Here is a 15,275-nt window from a genome sequence, read left to right as displayed (position 1 = left end):
GTAATTTTTGTACAATATATCTATCTCATAATATTTAATAGTTAGTTTTAATTTAAGAACTTGCCTTAGAAAAACATTCTTACATTAGAACATGCTTAAAACATGGATTGAACATTAATGTATGTTTAGAATAGGATGAAAACATTCAAACATGTATTATTATTATTAGAACATGTGTTGCAATGACATAAGAACATTCTTAAAATGTTTAGAACATGGTAAATTTTGTACAATATATCTATCTCATAATATTTAATAATTAGTTTTAATTTTAGAACTTGCCTTAGAACAACATTCTTACATTATAACATGCTTAAAACATGGATTGAACATTAATGTATGTTTAGAATAGGATGAAAACATTAAAAAATGTATTTATATTATTAGAACATGTGTAGCAATGACATAAGAACATTCTTAAAATGTTTAGAACATGGAATTTTTTTTTTTATAATATCCTTTTAATTATGACTGATAACTTTAGAACTTTCCTTAAAACAATCTTTTGAAATTAGAACATGCTTAGAACATGCTTTGAACATTAATTTACCAATTTGAATATTTTCTAAAACATTAATTCATGATTAAAACCTTTAGAACATGCTCCAAATTTAAAAGTTTTGTTTTATAAAGCAGATGTTGGCCCAAAACAATGAAACATGTTCGAATAACTTTAGAACATTCTTAACATCTTTAGAACATGGAAATTTTTTCGAACATTCTTTATCTTCCACCAGATCCATCATTAAAACATTCAATCATGACTTTTAAATTTAGAACATTCCTCAGAACATCATTCATACATTAGAACATGCTTAAAAGATGTATTGAACATCATAAAAACTTTGAAACATGTCTTAATATTATTAGAACATGCGGAAAAAATTAGAACATTCATATTTAATAACAGATCTGGTATAAAAACTTTAAATTATGACAATTAACTGTAGAACTTTATTTTGAACATAAATTTAACATTAGAACATGTTTAGAATAACAATTTTAGTCGATTTTCTTTATTTGAAACTCCAAATAAATTGAAATCCTTACGTATTTGTAGCTTTTTCTTCTGTTGAAGGAGCATTGACACTAGATTCGATTGCGTGTTGAGCTTCCTCGCTTTGCATGTGCTCGATTTTCCTTAATATTTCAAAATTAAGCAACAAAAATTAAAAAATTAATTGAAATTGACGAAACATTTAAACTATATGAATTTGTTAGATTATCACTAACCTTGTATTTTCGCAGTTGTTCGAAGAATCAATCGCATTTTCGTCACCTGACTCCATCGAAATTGCGTCCAATTTTCAGCTTTCAAAATTTTTTGCGATTTTGTTGCACTTTTTTTGATTAAGCGTGATCAAAGTATAGAATGATGAATTGTTGTTTTTTGCAATAATTCTGCCGGAATTCTATTAAATAGATAGTATTTGAGCGGTTTTTCGTCCATTGTAGGGAGTGAGTGGGAGGTTGAGGAGAGAGAAAATGGTGAGAGAGTGGGAGTTATGGCAACTGACGAGATTTTTTTTTTTTTTTATATATTTTTGATCCGTTTTTTCTTATTTACGATCATGCCATTATGGCAGTGGCTGGGATGATCGTGGCCATTGATTTGATTCTAATCCAATGGTGTAGAAGGTGTTCTTATATAAGAAGTGTACTTACATAAGGGAGTGTTCTTACCGGATCCCTCCCCTATATATATATATATATATATATATATATATATATATATATATATATATATATATATATATATATATATATATATATATATATATATATATATATATATATATATATATATATATATATATATATATATATATGATTAGTGCTGTTTTATCTCTCAAACTCGTGATCCCTAATTCTACTTACATTATTATTAAAGTTGTCCTAAGAACTCTTTGTTTATTTTCAGAGTTATGACTAATACTTCCTTAGTTTTCATGCTTGTAAATATAAAACTTTACCCATTAATCTCTCTAATTATATATTAGTTAAAATTATAAAAAAATTGATATATTAAAAATAATATATGGATATTAATTTAACAAGATCACTCAGTAATATATAATTCATTATGTATAACTTACAAAAAAAGAAAATGATAAAGAGAGTGCGTGAATAATGTAAAATTAAATGATGGAATAATAAAATAAAAACGGAAGAAGTATGTATATCATAAAGCATATAGCTCAAATAGTGTAAAAGCAATTTGTAGGTGCAAATTCTTATCTGAGCATATATGAGATTCTGATTGGTACACAATAATATTAGTGTGGTCCCAAAATCAATAGTTTTCTCTAGCATATTTTTTACACTCATAGTGACCTTTATTGTTCATATACTCCCTCCGTATTTTTTTAAGAGATACACTTGGTCGGGCACGGGTATTAAGAAAAATAATTAAATGAAATAAAACAATAAAGCAAGTGGGTTTGGATAGATATTTTAATAATTAAACATGTGGGGACCATGTCATTTTGGTGGGTGGAGGGTGGGGTGGGTTTATAAAATTATTTATTTAATAGGATGGTGGGTGATAGGGTATATTAGATGTATTATTTAATTAGATGGTGGGGTTGATAAGTTACTAAAAATGGCAAGTGTATCTCTTAAATAAATACGGCCGAAAAAGGCAAGTATATCCCTTAAATAAATACGGAGGGAGTAGTAACTATAATAAATTAAACAAAGTAATTTTTAAAACTGATTCGTCTCTTTTGGTGAAAGCTCTCCTGGACCTGGATCTCGCGCACTCGGATATTCGGAGCATCGTTAAAGATTTCATTGTAATAGTTAGTAGATTTTCTTTCTGTCAAGTTGTAAAAGTCCCCCGAAGCTGTGTACAAATTATTGAATAAGGCGGACTGACAGCGTCAGACGGGTGACGCGGGTCGTGACGCGGGTCGTGACTCGGGTCAGGACGCGGGTCAAATCCGAATTGGGTCGAAAACGGTTATTTTTTCGGGTTTAGTATAAAAGGTTTTCTTTCCCACGTTTTTGCCCATTTTCAAATCACTGTTCACTTTTAGAGAGAGAAACCGCCGAGTTCTTCCATTTCAGGAGAGAGAAAGCTTCTACTCTTTGATCTTCTCTTCGATTTCTTCAATTTCTGTAAGTTTTTGCATTTTCACTTGTTTTTCTTTGTTCGTGTGTAGTTCTTACTGATTTATCCTCTTTTTTTTCGTTCGATTTAGGGTTTTGAAGGTGTGATTGTGATATTTTCCGATTTACTTCAAGTTTTGGTAAGTTCTTTCTATTTTCATCTACTTTTTGTTCAATTTTGTCATCATTTGATGTTCGTTTTGTTTCTTACTGTTTTTGGTTTTGATTTAGGGTTTTGTAATTGTGATTTGTGATAATTTCGGTTGTTCTTCATTTTCGACAATATTTTTGAAGTTTTGTTGTCATTTTTTCTTCTTTTTGTTCAATTTTGTTATCATTTGAAGTTCGTTTTTGTTTCTTACTGTTTTGGTTGTGATTTAGGGTTTTGTAATTGTGATTTGTGATACTTTTGGTTGTTCTTCATTTTCGACAATATTTTTGAAGCTTCTTGTCCTTTTTCCTTCTTTTTGTTCAATTTGTTCATAATTTGAAGTTTGTTTTGGTGTTTTTGTTCAATTTGTTCAATTAAAAGTTCGCTGATAAATAATTAGTTTTTTAATCAATTAGTTAATTATTTTTACCAATTAGTTATTCTTTCAAAGCAATTAGTCATATTCTGACATTCATAAATCAAGTATTAAACGAATTAGTTAATTTATTTAATTTCAAACTTTCTTGAGCAATTAGTTTACTTTTTTGACCAATTAGTTAATTGCATAATCCAATTAGTTAACTATTTTAACCTGTTAGTGAAACATTCAAATCAATTAGTTACACAATGAAATTGTTTTGTTTTTATTGCTATTTATACTGCTTATGTTCATTACACATTCTTTTTATTTGCGCATTGCAATATATTGAACTACATTCATTTATAGTTTCAGTTCACATAATGAGGTCAAAAAATGCAAACAAAGCATCTGATTATCACGATGCTGGAAAGTCGAGTCAAGATGTTGAAGGCAGTTCAAGGTCGACTGAAGATATTCCAGCTAGTCCAAAGCTGAGTGCAGATGAGAGGAAAATTGGAAGGGGGCCAAAGAAGTCGAAAATTAAAGTAGAATATACGGAAGATGGTGGGGAAGTTGTAGAGTTGGATAGGTATAACTCCTATCTTTGTAACTGTTATTTATCACTGTTTAATTAGTTGGATAGGTATGACTATTTAAAAATTGATTTTGCAATTATCATAACTTATTTTACATTTAGTGAACTTTTTGCATAATTTAGTTAACTTTTGACTGCAATTAGTTAAATATTTTTCAGTAATTAGTTAACCTTTTTTAAAAAGAATCTTTCCACTAATTAGTTAACTTTTTCCACTAATTAGTTAACCTTTTCCATTAATTAGTTAACTTTTGACTGCAATTAGTTAACTCAATAATTAGTTTACTTTTGACTGCAAATAGTTAACTTTTTCCATTAATTAGTTAACCTATTTCATCAATTAGTTAACCTATTGCATGATTAGTGAAGTTTTTTTCAGTTAGTTAACCTTTTTCTTCAATTAGTTAACCTATCTTTGTAACTGTTATTTATCACTGTTTAATTAGTTGGATAGGTATGACTATTTGTTATTTATTTTTAAATTAATTACTTTTGCTTTGAAACAAATTATTTTACCTATATGAAGTAGTTATGTAATTAAAATAATTAGTTAACCTTTAAACACAATTAGTTAAATATTTTTCAGTAATTAGTTAACCTTTTTTTAAAAAGAATCTTTCCACTAATTAGTTAACTTTTTCACTAATTATTTAACCTTTTACATTAATTAGTTAACCTTTGACTGCAATTAGTTAAGTCAATAATTGGTTAACTTTTGACTGCAATTAGTTAACTTTTTCCATTAATTAGTTAACCTATTTTATCAATTAGTTAACCTATTGCATGAATAGTGAAGTTTTTTGCAGTTAGTTAACCTATTTCATTAAATAGTTAACCTTTTTCTACAACTAGTTAACTTCTTAAGAAATTAGTTAAATATTTTCATTAATTAAATTCTTTTGTTTTGTGTAGGGGTTACAAACTAAATTGTAGACCAGAGGCGTTGATTAATCTTCTTAATTCTATAAAGAAGAATGAAAACAAAGTGAAAGCCATTAAAGAGATAGGTTTTGGTGGTTTGTTGAGTGTTCGACTTCATGAAGTCAACACACGCCTTGTTCCATGGCTGCTTCAACATTTTAATTGTGTTGGTCATATGCTCCAGTTTGGAGAAACACAAAATGTTCAGTTATATGATTATGATGTCTATGACGTCTTTGGCTTGCCATGGAACAAGGATTTTGATGTTCAAGAGACGCCAAGAAAGCGGGTTGAAGGAGATGCCAACCATGAAATGATTCAAAGATGGAATGAGAAGTTCCACAAGAAACCAACTGTTCAGGCACCCACCTTGACGGAGTTGGAATCTTTTTTGAAAACAGATGAATGTGGAGATGATTTTAAACGTGCCTTTGTGGTATATGTTTTAGGTAAAAATTTCTAAATTAATCATGCTCAAGTTATTTACCTTTAACAGCAAGTATATAGTTCACTATTTACATTAATTAGTTTACCTTTTTTTTATTAATTATTCTTCTTTTTTCATTAATTAGTTCATTTTAATAATTAGTTTACCTTTTTTATCCATTAGTTACTGTTTTCATCAATCATTTAACCTATTTTACATTTAGTTAACTTTCTTCATCATTTAGTTAACTTTTTACATTAATTAGTGAACTATTTTTATGAATTAGTTAACATATTATCTTATTGATTTCTGTAATTATCTTATTGTTTTTATAGGTGTATTTTTGGCTCCTACGTCTAACCGGTTGTTAGACATCAAGGTTTTGAAGGCTGTTGAGGATGTTTCACAGATTGTGAAACAAAATTGGTGTAAATACGTGTTAAACCAGCTTGGGTTTGCTGTTGAGAGGTGGAGAGCGAGTGTAAAAAATGACAAGGTTGGTGGTTGTGTTCTATTTTTGGAGATAATTTATCTCCAAAGATCGTTATTTCAGGGTGTAGTCCCCCCTAAGGAAATCCCACTTGTTCAACATTGGAATGATGAACAAGTGACTGAACGTCTGATTTCCGAAGAGAAGATGGGTTTTGGGGTAGCTTTGGTTGATATAACCAGCTATCCCGTGTCTAAGACTTTTGCTGATTTGTTAGGGGGTCTTAACCCTATCAAACTCGAGGTTCCTGAAGCTTCTGCTGCTCCTGAAGCTTCTGCTGCTCCTTCTGCTTCTCCTGCTCCTTCTGCTTCTGCTGCTCGTGCTGCTTCTGGTGCTCCTGCTGCTTCTGCTAAAGCTTCGGAAGGTGCACCGGGTAATTCCCAAGCTGATCGAAGCAGGATTATTGAGTTTCAAATTCCGGAAAGTGCTCAAACAGATGCTGAAATTCAAGCTACCTGCGATGATGTAAGTCATGATAATGTTCATATTTATTTTTGTTCATATTTAATGAATCTTTTTAATAGTTAACCTATTTTGTCAATTAGTTAACTTTTGTTATGAATTAGTAAACCTTTTTATTCAATTAGTTAACCTGTACCATCAATTAGTTAACCTTTTTATGAATTAGTAAACCTTTTTATTCAATTAGTTAACTTGAACCATCAATTAGTTAACCTTTTTTATGAATTAGTAAACCTTTTTATTCAATTAGTTAACCTATTACAATAGTTAACCTTTTGCCTAAATTAGTTAACCTTTTACAGCAATTAGTCAACTTTTTCCATTAATTAGTTAACCAAGTGTTACTTGTTTTATGAATTAGTTAACCTATTTCAGCAATTAGGTATCTTATTTCATCAATTAGTTAACTTATTTTTTAATGAATTTTTCCAATCTTTCATCATTCCATCAATTAGTTAAGTTATTTCATCAAATAGTTAACCCTTTCCTTTAATTAGTTAACGTTATACAGCAATTAGTTAATGTATTTCATCAATTAGTTATCTTTTTTTTTGTGTGAAGAAGTTCCTATTTTGCATTTAGTTAACTTTTTTTTATGAATTAGTAAACCTTTTTATTCAATTAGTTAACCTGTACCATCAATTAGTTAACCTTTTTATGAATTAGTAAACCTTTTTATTCAATTAGTTAACTTGTACCATCCATTAGTTAACCTTTTTTATGAATTAGTAAACCTTTTTATTCAATTAGTTAACCTATCTCACAATAGTTAACCTTTTGCTTAAATTAGTTAAGTTTTTACAGCAATTAGTCAACTTTTTCCATTAAGTAGTTAACCAAGTGTTACTTGTTTTATGAATTAGTTAACCTATTTCAGCAATTAGTTATCTTATTTCATCAATTAGTTAACTATTTTTCTCTATAAGTGAACTTATTTTTTAATGAATTTTTCCAATGGTTTCATCATTCCATCAATTAGTTAAGTTATTTCATCGAATAGTTAACCTTTTCCTTTAATTAGTTAACTTTATACAGCAATTAGTTAATGTATTCCATCAAATAGTTATCTTTTTCCATGAATTATATAATTGTTTAGATAATTCAATTAGTTAATTATTTTGCTGTTGTTTTCTTTTCTTAATATTTTTCTTTTTTTGTGTGTGAAGGAGTTGCAATTGGCAATGAGAATATATTGTCGCGATTTATATGTTGTGTCCAGTTTCCATAAGGACCGTATAAATTTGTTAAAGAGTCGGCGACAAGAATTATCAGACAGTCCAGGATACAGTGATCCTGTGTTTTTGGAGATAATTGACTCAATTGTTGCCTATGCTGAACACTTGAGAAATGAAAATAATGTTGTTGATGATAATGCTCCTTCTCAAGCTGTTGATGGTGCTGCTGACAAGGGGCCAATTCAGGAGAATGTTGGTGCTGCTGACAAGGGTTCTGGTGATAATGGACCTGGTGATAAAGGGCCAATTGAGAAAAGTGTTGAAGGTTCTGGAAATGTTGCTCCCCAAGATGCTGAACCTGAACGAGAAACTAGGAGTTTCTATAGCAGTCTTCCCATTGGTTCTGCTACAGAAGAAGTCTTCTGCTTATCTGAGTTAATGGAGAGATTTCCGAAGACCCTCGGTCGTCTGAGGAGACTGGAAAAAGAAGTAATTGACTTCTGTTTCTTGGATGATGAGGCACTTGATCAACAGTAAGTTAACAATTAGTTAACTATATATGTCATTTAGTTGAGATTTTTACATAATTTAATATTTTCCTTATTTATTTGTTTTAATTTTTGTGTAACAGGGCTGATGTTTTTATTTTTGGGATGCTCCACAAAATAAATAGGGAGGAAATGCAATGTTTGATTCCTGAGGAATATATCTTATCCAACATTGTTGAGATTTGGTCTATTCTCTTGAACAAAAATCAGTTCATGTTGAATAAAGAACAAAACAATTTCTATTTTGGTGTTGAGTACACGGTTAGTTTCTATTTTATGTAATTTTTTTTATTAATGTCCTTTACTTTTTTATGTTGTATCGTTTAAATAATGAGTTACTTATTTTTTTACATCAATTAGTTAACATTTTCCATTAAGTAGTTAACTTTTTAACTTTTTAAATCATTTAGTTAACTTGTTCTGACAATTAGTTAACCTTTTCAAACAATTAGTTAAGTTTTTCCATCAATTACCTACACTGTAAAGTAACTAGTTTTGTATTCATTTCAATTAGTTTGTGGTATTATTAGTTAATTTTTGCTATCAATTAGTGAACTTTTTCTATCAATTAGTGAACTTTTTCTATCAATTAGTTAACTTTTTCTATCAATTAGTGAACTTTTTCTATCAATTAGTTTCCCATGAATTAGTTATTCTATTAAGGTACCTAGGTTTGTATTCATTTCAGGTAGTTTGTTGTACATTTAGTAAACTTTTTCTATCAATTAGTTAACATTTTCTATCAATTAGTGAACTTTTTTTATCAATTAGTGAACTTTTTCAATGAATTAGTTAGCCTTTTCCATGAATTAGTTATACTATTAAGTTACCTAGTTTCGTATTTATTTCAGTTAGTTTGTTGTACAATTAGTTAACTTTTTCTATCAATTAGTTAACTTTTGCTATCAATTAGTTAACTTTTGCAATCAAATAGTTAACTATTTCTATCAACTAGTTAACTTTTTCCATAAATTAGTTATCCTTTTCCATCAATTAGTTACACATGAAAGTACCTAGTTTTGTATTCAGTTCAGTTAATTTGTTTATACTGTTTTCTAATTAAATTTGGTTTTTTGCTTATGCCAGAGGAAGCTTGAAGGTGCTCTTAAGACGAAGTCAGCTGAATCTCTAAATCAAATTATTGATGAACTTATCAATAGTTGGAAATATTGGGTGCAAATCAATGACCACAGATTCAATCTGAAAAATGTGGGAATGGTAAGTTGGTATTTTGGTAGTTATGCCTTTATATGTAATAGTTAATTTGTGATATTAAATAGTTAAGTTTTTATATATTTTAGTTTGATTTTTCTTACTTTTTTCCCTTGATTCATTTGCAGTTTTTCTTTCCCATTATTTACCAAGAACACCTCTCTCTGTTGATTGTCAACATAAATCAAAGAAGTCTTGTCTATGTTGACAACATAATTTGGAATAAGAAGATTCATGATGATTATATGGCAATGGTGTCATTGCTTATTGAAGCATTTGCACAGTTTCTGCTAGAGATTGGCCATGCGGCTGCTGCTGATTGCTTAAATTTTGAAATGTCAATTCTGGACTTTGCTGGGAGATCAGATAACCCTGATCATGTAGATTGCGGAATTTTTTTGATGACAGCAATGCAGTACTTTAATGGCAAAAATATTCCCATGGACCTTTCCTATGTAAGTCTACTTTAGTTAAGATTTTCAAGCAATTAGTTTATCTTTTCTAGTTTCAATAGTTTCAAATTAAGTATTTCATGAATTAGGTAACCTTTTTCTTCAATTAGTTAACTTATTACTTCAAATAGTTAACCTTTTTTCAGTTAGTTTACTTTTTACATTAATTAGTTTACCTTTTGCATCCATTAAGCTTTTAACAATAATTAGTTAACTTTTTCCATCTATTAGTTAACTTGTCCCATCAATTAGTTATCTTTTTCATCAATTAGTTATTGTTTTAACTTTTTAACAACTTTTTCTATCAAGTAGTTAATCAATTTAGGTAACTTTTTACTGCAATTAGTTAACTTTTTACTACAATTAGCTAACTTTTTACAGCAATTAGTTAACTTTTTACAGCAATTAGTTAACTTTTTACAACAATTAGTTAACTTTTTACTGCAATTAGTTAACTTTTTACTGCAATTAGTTAACTTTTTATAGCAATTAGTTAACTTTTAACAGCAATTAGTTAACTTTTTACTGCAATAAGTTAACTTTTTACAGCCATTAGTTAACTTTTTATAACAATTAGTTAACTTTTTACAGCAATTAGTAAACTTTTTACAGCAATTAGTTAACTTTTTACAACAATTAGTTAACTTTTTACTGCAATTAGTTAACTTTTAACAGCAATTAGTTAACTTTTAAATTTATTAGTGAACTTTTTACAGCAACTAGTTAACTTTTTTAATCTATTAATAAACCTATTTTTTGTTTCATACAATCAGTATTTAGTACACATACATCATCTTATATATTATGTTTTTATTTTAGCGCGGTACAAGGACAATGTTACGGGCTAAGATTTGTTCAACCTTAGTCCTTTCTGATATGAATGAAATTCGGGCTGATGTGCTGGAGGAAATGGAATCATTCAACATGATTAAAGTTGGTATTTCCCATGCTGTTCGTGATCGCCGAAAGAAAAAGAAAGAAGAAGAAGAAAGACAGAAAAAAGAAGCAGAAGCAAAGAAGAAGCTAGAAGAAGAAGAGGCTGCAAAGTTGAAACAGCAGGCTGATTTAAAAAAGGCTAAAACTACAAGGAAAAGGTTAGAAACAATTGCAAAAAGAAAAGCAGCAGCCCAAGAGAAGCCACAAGGAAATGACAATGCTCCTTTGAGAACATACAAGTCATCAAGGCGAATTGCCAAGAACAACGAACCAGTGGTAGCAGCTGAAGCAGTGCCAACAGTAGAAGCAGTGCCATTCTCTGATATGGATCAAAACAAAGCTTCTGTTGCACCGAAACAAAAGAGAGCAAAAGTTGTTCATCATAAGCCACCTTCCAGTTAATCAGTAAACTTATCTATCAGGTTGTTTTTAGTTGTTATTTAGTAAACAATTTATATGTGAATATTTTTATTAACTGCTTTGTTTGGTTGATATATTTTGAGAATAGGTGCTTTAAAACAGAAATTTAATCTTTGAATATTTTGGGCAAGTAGCTCTTTTGGTATATATATATTTAGTAGGAGCTTATTTTGAATTATTTACTTGATATATTTCATAAGTATTAAATTCAATTAGTTAAATATCAAATTCAATTAGTTAACTAATTGATGCAAAAAATTAACTAATTGATGGAAAAGGTTAACTTATAGATTGTAAAGGTTAACTAATTGATGCAAAAAGTTGACTACTTTTAGGTTAACAATATTAGTTAAACTTTTGAAAATAAAATCAATTTGTTAACTTATTAAGGGAACAAGTTAACTAATTGATGGTACAAGTTCACTAATTAATGAAAAAAGTTAACTAATTGTACAACAAACTAACTGAAGTGAATACAAAACTAGGTGCCTTAATAGAATAACTAATTCATGGAAAAGGCTAACTAATTCATAGAAAAAGTTCACTAATTGATAGAAAAAGTTAACTAATCGTACAACAAACTAACTGAAGTGAATACAAAACTAGGTACCTTAATAGAATAACTAATTCATGGAAAAGGCTAACCAATTGATAGAAAAAGTTCACTAATTGATAGAAAAAGTTAACTAATTGGTAGCAAAAGTTAACTAATAATACTATAAACTAATTGAGGGAACAAGTTAACTAATTGATGGAAAAATTTAACTAATTGATGAAAAAGTTAACTAATTGAGGGAACAAGTTAATTAATAGATGGTACAAGTTAACTTATTGATGATAAAAGTTAACTAATTTTAAGAAAAATGTAACTAATTGATGATAAAAGTTAACTAATTTTTACAAAAAGGTAACTATTTGAGGGAAAACGTTAACTAATTGAGGAAGCTTATTTTGAATTATTTACTTGGTATATTTCATAAGTCAGTCAATCTAATTCAATATATTATTAAGCATTAAATTCAATTAGTGAAATATCAAATTCAATTAGTTAAAACTTATTAATGAAAATAGTTAACTAATTGCTGCAAAAAGTTAACTATTTGGTGGAAAAGGTTAACTAATTGATGGTAAAGGTTAACTAAAGAGTGGTAAGTTCAACTAATTGATGCAAAAAGTTAACTAATTTTAGGTTAACAATATTAGTTAAACATAGTCATCCTGCATATTGTGACGTCAACAATAATTACAGTAACTTGACTTTTGAAAATGAAATCAATTAGTTAACTAATTGAGGGAACAAATTAACTAATTGATGAAAAAAGTTAACTAATTGAGGGAACAAGTTAACTAATAGATGGAAAAAGCTAACTAATTATTGTTAAAAGCTTAATGGATGCAAAAGGTAAACTAATTAATGAAAAAAGTTAACTAATTGATGAAAAAAGTTAACTAATTGATGGAAAAAGTTAACTAATTGATGGAAAAGGTTAACTAATGCATTGTAAGGTTAACAATATTAAATAATTGAGGGAAGAAGTTAACTAATTGCTATAAAAAGTTAACTAATTGCTGTAAAAAGTTAACTAATTGTAGTAAAAAGTTAACTAATTGCAGTAAAAAGTTACCTAAATTGATTAACTACTTGATAGAAAAAGTTGTTAAAAAGTTAAAACAATAACTAATTGATGAAAAAGATAACTAATTTATGGGACAAGTTAACTAATAGATGGAAAAAGTTAACTAATTATTGTTAAAAGCTTAATGGATGCAAAAGGTAAACTAATTAATTGCTGAAAAAAGTTAACTAATTGATGGAAAACGTTAACTAATGTATTGTAAGGTTAACAATATTAAATAATTGAGGGAAGAAGTTAACTAATTGAGGGAACAAGTTAACTAATTGCTGGTACAAGTTAACTAATTTGATAAACACTAAATTCAATCCAATGTCACTAAAAAAGTTGTTCTTTTGGTGTAAAAGTTCCAAATTCTGTAGGTGTTGTTGACGATGTCCTTATCTCAAAGAATCCTTTTTTTCTTTTACTTCTTCCTTTTGTCTTCACTAGTGGTGGATTTTCAACTATTATTTTGGTGCATTTGATGATGATGATGATGTAGACGGTGCTATGTTGATTGTGGTTTGTTGTGCTTCAGCATCGTCTTGTGCCTTTTGTGCTGCCTCCTTTTCTGCTGCCTTTTCTTTTTCTAGAACCTTATTTATGCTTTCGTTAGCATGAGCATAAGCCTCTTTAAGCACCTATTAGTTAAGATTTAAAGCAAACTAGTTAGACTCTTGAAGTATTTAGTATTTATTGTTATGTATTAGTTAAATAATAGTTATTAAAAACCTTTTTAGCTGCATCACTCCCTTGACATTTAATAACCAAGTTGTACAAATTTCTTGCCATCTCATAACGCCATGGAGTAATTTTTCTCTTTTCTGTTCCATTTTCTTCTCTATGTTCCATTCTTTTCCATACTTCACTTTTTGCAAACTTTGTCCACCTTTTTGAAATGTATTGCTCTGAAATGTTGACAATAGAATGTATATGTAGAACTCGTATTGCATGGAAACATAGCCATCCTGCATATTGTGACATCCAAATATTAACTAATTGGTGAAAAAAGTTAACTAATTGATAGTAAAAGTTCACTAATTGTTAGAAAAAGTTAACTAATTGATGAATAAAGTTAACTAATTGTACAACAAACTAACTGAAGTGAATAAAAAACTAGGTACCTTAATAGTATAACTAATTCATGAAAAAGGCTAACTAATAGATAGAAAAAGTTCACTAATTGATAGAAAAAGTTAACTAAGTGATGAAAAAATTAATTAGTAGATGGTACAAGTAAACTAATTGATGAATAAAGTTAACTAATTGTACAACAAACTAACTGAAGTGAATACAAAACTAGGTACGTTAATAGTATAACTAATTCATGGAAAATGCTAACTAATTGATAGTAAAAGTTCACTAATTGTTAGAAAAAGTTAACTAATTGATGAAAAAATTAATTAATAGATGGTACAAGTAAACTAATTGATGAATAAAGTTAACTAATTGTACAACAAACTAATTGAAGTGAATACAAAACTAGGTAACTTAATAGTATAACTAATTCATTGAAAAAGCTAACTAATTGATAGAAAAAGTTCACTAATTGATAGAAAAAGTTCACTAATTGATAGTGTATGTAAAAATGCAATTAGTTAAGAGCATTAACTAACCTGATTCTTCGAAGTTCCTACAAGTGCATTTAATGGAATTTGTTGTTGGATCAAATGCTACATAATGGGCAGTATGTTCAGGCCGAGATTCATGTTGCACTTTGTAACCAAAGAAATTTCCATTGATGTAGTTGACATTTGAGATGCAACCCATTGCATACTTGAATTCTTTTTCAAAATCTCTAAACAATGTAAGTGTGTAAACATTTGCCGCATGTTTTATCATTCCGACCATTGGAAAATCAGATTTAGGCAAAGCATTTCCACAATCATATTCATTTTGATCTTCTTGATATCTTCAACGATCCACTGTTGCTCAAAAAATGTGAAAGAATTCTGTTAGTGAATTTGATTTGTTCCCTTTAAATCCAATAGCATTATTAGTGCTCTCACTCCTGTGTAACAAGATTGAATTAGTTAAACATTTTATTTAATTAGTTAAGCAGGTACAGGAATTAGTTAAGCAAACAAAGGAACTAGTTAAGAAGGTGAAACATTTAGTTAAACATTTAGTTTAATTAGTTAATCTTTCTGATTAATTAGTTAAGCAGGCAAAGGAATTAGTTAAGTAGATGAAACAATTAGTTAAACTTTGTGAAGTATTCAAAGCAATTAGTGAAGTATTCATAGTAATTAGTGAAGTATTTATAGCAATTAGTGAATTATTCTGAGCAATTAGAATAGCATTAAAAAAATTAGTGGACTTCTTTTATTTAAGCATTTACCTTTGTGAAGACAATATTCCAGCTGAGAAAAAATCTTTGTTCAAAGTTGTACACCAT

The sequence above is a fragment of the Spinacia oleracea genome, chromosome 1, assembly GCF_020520425.1.
Source record: "Spinacia oleracea cultivar Varoflay chromosome 1, BTI_SOV_V1, whole genome shotgun sequence".
In the NCBI taxonomy this organism is placed as follows: domain Eukaryota; kingdom Viridiplantae; phylum Streptophyta; class Magnoliopsida; order Caryophyllales; family Amaranthaceae; genus Spinacia; species Spinacia oleracea.
This window is presented reverse-complemented; position numbering follows the sequence as displayed.